The 11,093-nt window shown below is 55.9% G+C and overlaps 1 protein-coding gene across 3 annotated transcripts in view; it reads right to left on the reverse strand.

Annotated features, from left to right (window-relative positions):
- GNG2 (G protein subunit gamma 2) overlaps window positions 1-7,243 on the reverse strand; it is a 94,012-nt gene extending 86,769 nt beyond the window's left edge. The window contains exon 1 of one of the 3 annotated variants that reach the window (XM_038406555.2): window positions 7,160-7,243. The gene's annotated coding sequence lies outside the window, so the exon portion shown is untranslated. Of the gene's footprint in view, window positions 1-6,655; window positions 6,794-6,838; window positions 7,080-7,159 lie in introns of those variants that run through there. The other 2 variants (XM_038406556.2, XM_038406559.2) reach the window with 2 other exon arrangements.
- Window positions 7,244-11,093: the final 3,850 nt, after the last annotated feature.

The raw sequence follows: 11,093 nt of genomic DNA on the forward strand, positions 1-11,093 counted from the left end.
CCGCTGCACACATGACTTGAGAGCCACAAGAGAGAGACAACATCTCCCATGTGCCCTCTGAAGAAGAGGAACCCGCTCCCCCTAGCCTGTCTCCTTGCTTCAGCATTTCAGCTCCCTTAGTAACTGACACTCTCCCGAGAGGTTTCAGAGTAGCAGCCGTGTTAGTCTGTATTCGCAAAAAGAAAAGGAGTACCCGTGACACCTTAGAGACTAACAAATTTGTTAGTCTCTAAGGTGCCACGGGTACTCCTTTTCTTTCTCCCGAGAGGCGAGGGATGAAAGGGGGCCTGTCTTCTTGAAAGCCTTGGACAACCAGCTCCAGGGCCCTGTGTGCTAGGACACCTCAGGCAACGGTAGCTTTTGCAGCTGTGGAGTCTAGGGCAAAATTTACCACCATTCAGGTCTAGTTTTGCGCTCTTCACAAAGGCAAAATTCCCACTACCTTCCCTGGGGACTTTCGCCTGGGTGGGGCATACAGGATCGGGCCCCAAAACTCGAGGGTCTCTCCTAGAGTCCACACAACTACATGTCTCTCCCGGTGAGAGATTTCAACAGGGATTTAACATTGCACAATCAGCCATCTTGCCAGGCCTAATTACTATGGTAACCACATGTACTGGAGGTTGGTTCTCTCTTAAAATGACTCACGGATTTTTAAAAAGAAAGAAAAAAAGTGTTGCCTCTGCCACACAGTTTTTAGGCTGAAAACGGCACACACGCACGCGCACACACACACACACCCTCTCTTTTGCAGGAATACCGTCCCCTCAGTTATCGTGGAACACAGCTGCTGTGATCTTTGGAGACAGAATGTGGGTCTGCTTTCCTCTTGGCGTGAGCAGAGAAAAACAACCCCTTGTATGCTTCAGCCATCTAAAATAAATCTATGAAGTCCCAGCACTATAATCCAATTAATGGGACTTTGTCAATTGTTTAGAGATAACATATGTGCTTCTGTTGCAAATAGTTTGCAATTTCGTGGCCCTATTTTAAAAGGTAGAACTAAAACAATGATGTTTGCTAGTGGATTAGAGAATACAATGGAAGGAATTCTAACCTGATGGGGCAGATTCTCCGCCCCAACAAACTCAGCTAAGTAGAGGGCGAACCGAGAAGGAACTTGGTTACAGGTCTCTAGCCCTGAACCAAACGACCCAGGCACAAGTTAAAGTTGCAGGTCAGCAGCTCTAACTTATGCCAGTGGAGGATCAGGGCTAGCAGAGTTCCCCTCCCTGCTCCCAAAACCATCCCCTCCTCCCACCCAGTATGAGGAGTGAAGGGGGTGCAAAAAACAGCTGCACTGACTCTGCCAGCTTTTGGCAAGCAGCGTTCCCCTGCACAGAGCAAATGCTCCATAGGCCATCTCTGGTTGCTTTAAGGCCACTTTCCACAGCTTAGGGCCTCAGCAGCCCTGAGAATCCAGCCCCCAGCATGCAAGGAGCATCCTCCAGGCCGCTTGGCTTATGCCCACACTGGCTCTCACTAGCCTTTTTTCAGCACTGTTCAGTGGAAGCTCAAAGCTCTGTTCGCCCCGCACTCAGTCCATTTTACTCGCTTCTAATTCTATCTTCCCCAAGGCTAGAGTCAGCTGTTCTCCAATGCATCTGCCAATTACTGTCCTCCACTAACAAGAACCAAGGCTCATTGTCAGCGGTCATCTATGAAAAGCAGATTTCATTGGCAAATTAGGAAATACAGAGCAGAAATCATGAATCATTCACCTAGACACACACTATGGAAAGCTCTGCTGATCTTAAGTTACTGCAGGACCAAGTATGATTTAGAGCTTGCCAGAAAACAAATCAACCCTTTTCTTCTCTCACAACCTAACATCACCTTTCAAAACGAGAGCAGAACGTCACCCTGGCCTAAATCCAGCCGGAATGGCTGATGCTTCTTCCTCTGCATTACATCTTCCACATCTTTGAAATCGGCCTTTTCTTGGCAGCTAACTGGCTGGTTCCTTCTAGGCAAACAACTCGCAAACAAAAAACCCTGTGGATTCTGCTCACTCTTCATGGTAAGCCAGCTCACTGGCCAGAAGCCAAGCGGATGAAGGTACTGAGCTAGATCCTAAGCTCTGGCCAAGGAGTTCTCGGTGCAGCTGAGGAGAGGGTTTGCACAAGCAGGGGCTGCTCTTCACCAGGCCAGTCCCTGGCTATGGGGTAGGCTACTCTAACCTGCACCAGTGGGCAGGGACCCCAAGGAGCTGTTATGATGGCTGGGGATCACTGAAGTGAAAGGGAGGCCTGAACGCCCCTCTATCTTCTGGCCACACATCCTAGGCTAGCAGCTGAGTGGGCAGAGTGGTTGGCCTAAGAGCAGATATGGTGACCTTACAGTACCCCAGGTTCCCCCACCAGGGGAGAGATTTGCCAGATTTTGGCCACATTGCGGTGGCATGGGTGTGTAAGCGAGGGCAGAATCTGACTCATCATCCAGAAGAGGTTAAGGTGGTATTGGCTCCTTGCATTGTCACTCACACACCCAGAGGTAGTGCAGTGCCACCAGGAAACGCACGCACCGAAGTACTCAACAACAGGGAGGAAACTAGGTTTATAACTTTCCCTGAAATCGAAATCCAGTTGCAAGCCAATTTCTCAAAGGCCAGCATGAGAAATAGATGGCTAGAGAAGGCACGGAGCTGGATACTTGGGCACAGGCTGAGCCCGTCTGAGGCTAGCTACTTCGGTTGAATGGGAAGCCAAGGCAGCTCCCAAGGTTTCCTTTAACGTATGTCTCTGCAGACTGCCTGAGACAGAGCAGCACTTTAAGTGCAACCCTGTCTGGTCTGAACCGTGTTTTACAATCGCTTTCTAATGGGACAGAGGTTTTCATTAACCAGGACTGACCCCTCCCTGGAGCTTCCAGCTGGCATGGGGCAGAGGCTCCCAGACTCACTGAACTTGGAACGCGCACCCTGCAGTGGCAACCCACTAGGGCAGTGCTTGTTCATGCCAAGATCTCAGGTGAGCCGATTTCTGCCACGTGTTCTGCATCTGGAGAGCTAGTGTCAATATGTTCCAAACAAATTGCCAGCCCCGGTGAGATTGTGGAGTAAGAGCTTTGCCAGCAGGATTCCCTAGAGATACCACACCAGACTCTCACTAGGGTCTGGAAACAACCTCACTGCTACACCTGTTCTCCCACATTTCAAGATTAGTTCCCAAGCTGCAGGCAGCAAAATCCAAGACTTTTTTTTTTTTTGCGGGGGGGGAGGGCGTGATCCTCAATTCTGTACAGCTTATAGTCCCAGACATTTTCTGGTTGAACTCGCTCTGTTCCTCGCTCCTGCTCAAGAGATATACCATACCGCCTTCCATATGATTGCCATCTACCCAGGGTGTGCTATAGTACCTACACTGCCCCCAAAGGAGTAGGGAAAAGGCTTCCCAAACAAAGAGACATGACCACAAATATTTCTCACCTCCTGTGCATTGCCTGAAGACACATCCCCATCACATAGGGAGAGGCTGAGTTGGCAGATAAAGGAAATTAAATACATCATTGGCTTTTATTCGCCTTTCATTGGCAAACACAAGCAGAAGGTACACACTGCACTCCCGCAAGTAAAGTGGGCACTCCCTCCTTTAACACCTCAGTCACAAGGATAACTGGGATGGAAAAGCAGAGCGGCACGAAGCATGCCTTGGAGAGAAGCAGTCCAGCAAGAAACTCACAGTGCCAGCCAAGTCGTTCCTGAATGCTGCTTAAAAGCCTCCCTAATGCTGCATTAAAAGCAATTAGCAGCCCCAGTAAAGAAAATGGATCATTCTGTATCCAGTTCAAATCCTTCTCCAAGGCTGTGCACAACCTGGCTCCTCCCTAACTCTCCAGCCCGGTTCCCCACTATCCCCCCACCCCTGCACTACAATTGCCAACTCCTCCTGCATTCTGAATGCCCTCCTTCCACTCCCACACGATGTGGATGCATCATATTCTAGGACGCTCCTTATACCCAGAATGCCCCTCCCTAAATCAGGGCACCCTATCTGCCCTTTCTTCCATCCCCTCCTTGCCTAAAGCAAAACAGAAAATGCATCTGTGCAAGGAAAAAAATATATTAAAGAACCAACAGGACATGGGGACCCATGATCTGATCCCCCATTCTGGAAATACTCATCGGTTCCATACTTGTTTCCGATAGGCTCCTGGTACAGTAATTAATACTGTAATGAGCAGAAAAAATATTTTTAATATGTAGACATGACTCCTTATGTAGTTAGCAGTGTTGTTGTAGCCATGTTTGTTCCAGGAGATTAGAGTGACAAGGTGGGTGAGGTAATATATCTTTTATTGGACCAACTTCTGTTGGTGAAAGAGACAAGCTTTCAAGCTGACACAGAGCTCTTCTTAAGGCCAGCTTTAAAACGGGGTGGGGGGGGGAGAGTTTATTTTCTGGGGTAAACATAACAAAAGCAAACAAAAAAACTAATATATTTTGGTCCCTTCTTGGTTCCGGGCAGGGTAGTGGGGAGGAATCTCATCCAAACAGTACCATGACTGAGGTAGAATAGATCAGCAGCCTAATGGTACTGATTTATGTCGATATTCATGGTGAACAATGGGGTAGGGAACGGACAGTACCAACCGCAACGCTGTGCTGAATTGAGAAATGCTATAATCAAAAGATTTGTGGTGTATTAGAAAAGACCTATTATAATCCTCTGAATAAGTGCTTCAACAGCACATGGGGCCTGCATTCAGAGCACTGCTTTAAATTAAGCTGATCAAGAATCTCCGCGTGGCTCTTTTACAGCATTAGAGACAGGCTTTTGCACCGAGTGCTTCTAACACACCACATCTACTCAGGAGATGCAGGCAATTTAAAAAACACAAGCGCTTCACCCTAGTGCTTTCTATGGGATAATTAATCAAGTCATATTTCAGTTCATCCACTGGCCATATGGCAGAAAAGAGGATTAAAAATTTCAGTCTCAAAATGTATTCAGTGAAATCCAGTTAATACAGTCAAACTATAAGCAAAAAAAACCCCCAAAACAACCAAAAATAAAACTCATTATTGCACTGGACATATCATGCTTCCAGTATATATGGAAACCTTTTCCCTTATACAGCACAGAAATACTGGTTAATCTTTTGGTCCAAGCTACCTGACAATTCAGAGGTTTGTTTACTGGGCAGAGAACTACAAGCTGTGCTTCTGTGTTGTCTTAGGGAGAGCAGTGGGAGGATCCTGACTGGGAGTTGGCCAGAAAAATCAGCTTTATGCCAGTCTCTGGCTCCTTCAATAAAATATGGAAACAATAAACTGAATTTTAAATGACTACAATGAGCTAAATACAACAGGTATCACAGTATGAAAATGACTTCTGTCCTACAAGTTAAGGATCATTACCTTTTATTTGATTATTCTCTAACTTGAATAATATCTTGGGGGTGGCATGAGCGAGATGGGGATTTTTGTATACACATAAAACCGTTTTCAATCAAGGTAGCAAGAAAGACTTATACTTCAAGGGATTCTCCTCCATCAAGTCCCTTATTTGAAAAACAAAGCCAGGGAATTAAGTTCCCCAAGTTTGTTTCCACCTGCATCTGTATATCATTTATATAGTTTTGCATATATTTCTAACAGCAATGTAGACAAATTACTCCTCTGCCATGGTTACTCCTCATTAAACAGTTACAGATTACCAGTATTTCCTGTTAAATCCCAGTAACAAAAATAATCATCTGAACTCAAATCCTTTGTATGGATGCTCCTTTGTGCTTTGTCCAACTGCTTCTGTATGAGGTGGAGTAAGGGTGTGGATAATACTTTGGTATTCCATCGGTGGTATAAAATGATAACTTTAAGGGGTGGAAAGATTCTAATCCAAAGAGATGGGGAATTAGACATTTATGTATGAATAAAATGCTCCAATTTGGTTTTATACTGACTATTTCGGGAAGGAAGGTTAATGTCAGTTAAATGACAATTCCTCCCCTTCCCTTCCCCCAAACAAACAAATAAATAAAAGGAACACTAGACCTCATTTATCCATGAAAAAGCTTTTCCTACAATGGCAAATCAGTTGATTAACCGAGGATCAAAAATTCTAAATTAAACCTTTGTTGAGGAGACTGGACTCTTTGTAAAAGGTCTCATTTTTGTTGACAGTCTTTAATCTCCAATCTGTTTCTCCATGCAAAATTTTTACATTCTGAACACCCAAAACAGTCCTTTCCCTGTATTCCGATTTGTGAATGGCACTGCGAAGGGAAGTAGGAGACACTGGTATTTTTAAATTAAAACAGACTTACCATAGGATCTCTCCAGGACTGAAGGGAGAGCATTCTGCACCTCGTTTACCGGCCACCATTCTGCTAAGAGACCAGCAATCTACACTTCTACTTTTTGCAAAAAGGAACAGGAGGACTTGTGGCACCTTAGAGACTAACACATTTATTTGCGCACAAGCTTGCGTGAGCTACAGCTCACTTCATAGGAAGTACTTTTTGGTGCTCCATCTCACCATCATCAGGTTGAATGCCACGGCCTATTTCGTCTAGAAAGCTGAAATGAACACTCTGGAAATGCTTCCAAAAGCGGGGCATTTCCAGCTAAAACCAACGCTCGGTTGCGGCTTCTAACGAACCCGTTTCTTCCTTTGCTTTAGAGTAAACAACGTCAAATATACCCAACACCTACCCGCGAAGCGTGGGCGCTTTCCGTGGTTATCTGAGCAGGGTGGGCATGTCTAGCGGCCGCTTCCCTGCGATCCTCAGTCCCTACGACCGGACCGTTTGCAAACTGCAGCCCCGCAAGGCGGATCTCTCGAGCCCAGCTACACCTATGGCTGTCAAGCAAAGCAATTTCCGCGCACGCTTTTACCCGTGATCACTGCAATCCACATCCTCCAGCGGCGGCCTCGCTCCACCACCGTACAGCGCGTGTGAGCAGACGGGTTGCAACCGAGCCCCCGCGCCGGCTCCCGGGGAGCGATGCACACGCGTCACCTGGCTCCGGCTCCGGCTCCGGCTCCGGCTCGCGGGGACCTGGGTGCAAGCCGCGTCGCGCCGCTTGCCTGCCCCGGTGTAAATGGGCTGGTTTAACAAAACGAGCCGGCGGCCGAGACTCGCCCTCCCCCGGCTACCCAGCAGCAGCACCCGGGGCGGGAGCTGAACGGAGCCGCCCCGAGATTGGCGCTTTTACCTTCTAGCGCCCTTCGCGGCTCGGCCGGGGGGCAGCAGCTGGAGCTCGGCTTCTCGGCGGCGTCCCCGCCCAGCGGCGGCTGCGATCGTCCTCCCGGGCACAGGAAGCGGCGCGGCTCCGCCTTCCTCCCCCCGCCCCGCCGCTGGCTCCGCGCCCGCTGCGGCCCCCGCCCGCCCCCGGGCCCCCGAGCGGCCGGCCCGGAACCGCGGCCCGCTGCCTGCAGCTCCGGCCCCCGCAGTGCCCCCGGCCGCACCCCCCACTGATATCCCCCCCGGCCGCACCCTCTCCCTTCGCTGCCCCCCGGATATCCCCCCCCGGCCGCACCCCCCCCCCGCACCGCGGCCGCACCCCCCACTGATATCCCCCCCCGGCCGCACCCCCTCCCTTCGCTGCCCCCCGGATATCCCCCCCGGCCGCACCCCCCCCACGCACCGCGGCCGCACCCCCCACTGATATCCCCCCCGGCCGCACCCCCTCCCTTCGCTGCCCCCCGGATATCCCCCCCCGGCCGCACCCCCCCACGCACCGCGGCCGCACCACCCACTGATATCCCCCCCGGCTGCACCCCCTCCCTTCGCTGCCCCCCGGATATCCCCCCCGGCCGCACCCCCCCACGCACCGCGGCCGCACCCCCCACTGATATCCCCCCCCGGCCGCACCCCCTCCCTTCGCTGCCCCCCGGATATCCCCCTCGCGGCCGCACCTGCTCTACCCCCCGCTGCCCCACAGATATCGCCCCGGCCACACCCCCCAGCCGCACCCTCTCCACCCTCCAGCTGCCCCACGGATATCCCCCCCCCCCCGGCCACACCCCCTCCACGCACCTCCACCCCCCCGCCCCACGGATATCCCCCCCGGCTGCACCGCCACGCCTCCCCGCTGCCCCACTGATATCCCCCCTGGCCGCACCCCCTCCATCCCCCCACTGCTCCACTGATATCCCCCCCCGGCCGCACCCCCTCCATCCCCCCACTGCTCCACTGATATCCCCCCTGGCCGCACCCCCTCCATCCCCCCACTGCTCCACTGATATCCCCCCCCGGCCGCACTCCCTCCACCCCCCCCCGCTGCCCCACTGATATCCCCCCTGGCCGCACCCCCTCCATCCCCCCACTGCTCCACTGATATCCCCCCCCGGCCGCACCCCCTCCATCCCCCCACTGCTCCACTGATATCCCCCCCCGGCCGCACTCCCTCCACCCCCCCCGCTGCCCCACTGATATCCCCCCCGGCCATACCCCCTCCATCCCCCCACTGCTCCACTGATATCCCCCCCCCGGCCGCACTCCCTCCACCCCCCCCGCTGCCCCACTGATATCCCCCCCGGCCGTACCCCCTCCATCCCCCCACTGCCCCACTGATATCCCCCGGCCGCACACCCTCCATCCCCCCACTGCTCCACTGATATCCCCCCCCGGCCGCACTCCCTCCATCCCCCCACTGCTCCACTGATATCCCCCCCCCGGCCGCACTCCCTCCATCCCCCCACTGCTCCACTGATATCCCCCCCCGGCCGTACCCCCTCCATCCCCCCACTGCCCCACTGATATCCCCCGGCCGCACACCCTCCATCCCCCCACTGCCCCACTGATATCCCCCCCGGCCGCACTCCCTCCATCCCCCCACTGCTCCACTGATATCCCCCCCCGGCCGCACTCCCTCCATCCCCCCACTGCTCCACTGATATCCCCCCCCGGCCGTACCCCCTCCATCCCCCCACTGCCCCACTGATATCCCCCGGCCGCAAACCCTCCATCCCCCCACTGCTCCACTGATATCCCCCCTGGCCGCACCCCCTCCATCCCCCCACTGCTCCACTGATATCCCCCCCTGGCCGCACTCCCTCCACCCCCCCCGCTGCCCCACTGATATCCCCCCCGGCCGTACCCCCTCCATCCCCCCCGCTGCTCCACTGATATCCCCCCTGGCCACACTCCCTCCACCCCCCCCGCTGCCCCACTGATATCCCCCCCGGCCACACTCCCTCCACCCCCCCCCGCTGCCCCACTGATATCCCCCCCGGCCGTACCCCCTCCATCCCCCCACTGCCCCACTGATATCCCCCGGCCGCACACCCTCCATCCCCCCACTGCTCCACTGATATCCCCCCCCCGGCCACACTCCCTCCATCCCCCCACTGCTCCACTGATATCCCCCCCGGCCGTACCCCCTCCATCCCCCCACTGCTCCACTGATATCCCCCCCGGCCACACTCCCTCCACCCCCCCCCGCTGCCCCACTGATATCCCCCCCGCGGCCGCACCTCCTCCATCCCCCCCGCCTCACGGATATCCCCCCAAGCTGCACCGCCACGCCTCCCCGCTGCCCCACTGATATCCCCCCCCGGCCGCACTCCCTCCACCTCCCCCGCTGCCCCACTGATATCCCCCCCGGCCGCACTCCCTCCACCCCCCCCCGCTGCCCCACTGATATCCCCCCCCGGCTGCAACTCCTCCACCCCCCCGCCCCACGGATATCCCCCCAGGCTGCACCGCCACGCCTCCCCGCTGCCCCACTGATATCCCCCCCGGCCGCACCCCCCCACTGCCCCATGGATATTCCCTCCCTGGCCGCACCCCCCCGCTGCCCCACTGATATCCCCCCCCGACCGCACCCCCTCCACCCCCCCACTGCCCCACTGATATCCCCCCCGACCGCACCCCCTCCACCCCCCCACTGCTCCACTGATATCCCCCCCCGGCCGCACTCCCTCCACCCCCCCCCCGCTGCCCCACTGATATCCCCCCCCAGCCGCAACTCCTCCACCCCCCGCTGCCCCACTGATATCCCCCCCCCGGCCGCAACTCCTCCACCCCCCGCTGCCCCACTGATATCCCCCCTGGCCGCACCTCCCACTGCCCCACAGATATCCCCCCCAGCCGCACCCCTCCACGCACCACCCCCACCGCCCTATGGATATCCCCCCCCGGCTGCACCCCCTACACACACCCCAGCCATGCTGCCACTGCCCCACGGATAACCCCCTGGCCTCACCCCCTACACACACTGCTACCTCCCTGTTGCTCCCCCATATCCCCAAGCTGTCCCTACACACACTGTCTCCCTCTGCCCCATGGGTGTCCCCCAGCCTCACCCCCTACACACACTGCCCCCACATATCCCCCCTAGCCACACCCCCTACACACACTACCACCCCCCCGCTGCCCCAACCATATCCCCCCGGCTGCACCCCCTATACACACTGCCTCCTGCTGCCCCATGGATATCCCCCCGGCCTCACCCCCCCGCTACCCCAACCATATCCCCCTGGCTGCACCCCCTATACACACTGCCTCCTGCTGCCCCATGGCTATCCCCCCCCAGCCTCACCCCCTACACACACTACCACCCCCCCCGCTGCCCCAACCATATCCCCTCAGCTGCACCCCCTATACACACTGCCTCCTGCTGCTCCATGGATATTCCCCCAGCCTCACCCCCTACACACACTGTCCCCGTACCCCCTAACCTGACTCCCAACACACTCTGCCCCACTGATATCCCCTCAGCCCGGCCTGTCCCCCTATATCCCCCGGCTGCCGCTACACACGCTACCCCCCAGCATCCCACAGACTGACCCCCAACACACACTGCACCCTGTATCCCCCAGCCTGACCCCCAACACACTGCCCCGCTGATATCCCCCCCCAGGCCGGTCTGATCCCTACACACACTGCCCCTCCCCCACTCTGTCCCATGGATATCCCTCTGGCCTGACCCCCTACAAACACTGCCCCCCGCCCTGCTCTGCCCCATGGATATCCCTCTGGCCTGACCCCCTACACACACTACCCCCACCTCCATTTCCTCTCCATCCCGTACCCACACTACCATCCCCACTTCCTGCTGGCCCTCCCCACACACTACTACCCCCCACGCTGACACCCCACCCCCCCACTTCCTCTCCTACTGGTCTCCCCTCTACACACACTGC

This window comes from Dermochelys coriacea, chromosome 6 (assembly GCF_009764565.3).
Source record: "Dermochelys coriacea isolate rDerCor1 chromosome 6, rDerCor1.pri.v4, whole genome shotgun sequence".
In the NCBI taxonomy this organism is placed as follows: Eukaryota; Metazoa; Chordata; order Testudines; family Dermochelyidae; genus Dermochelys; species Dermochelys coriacea.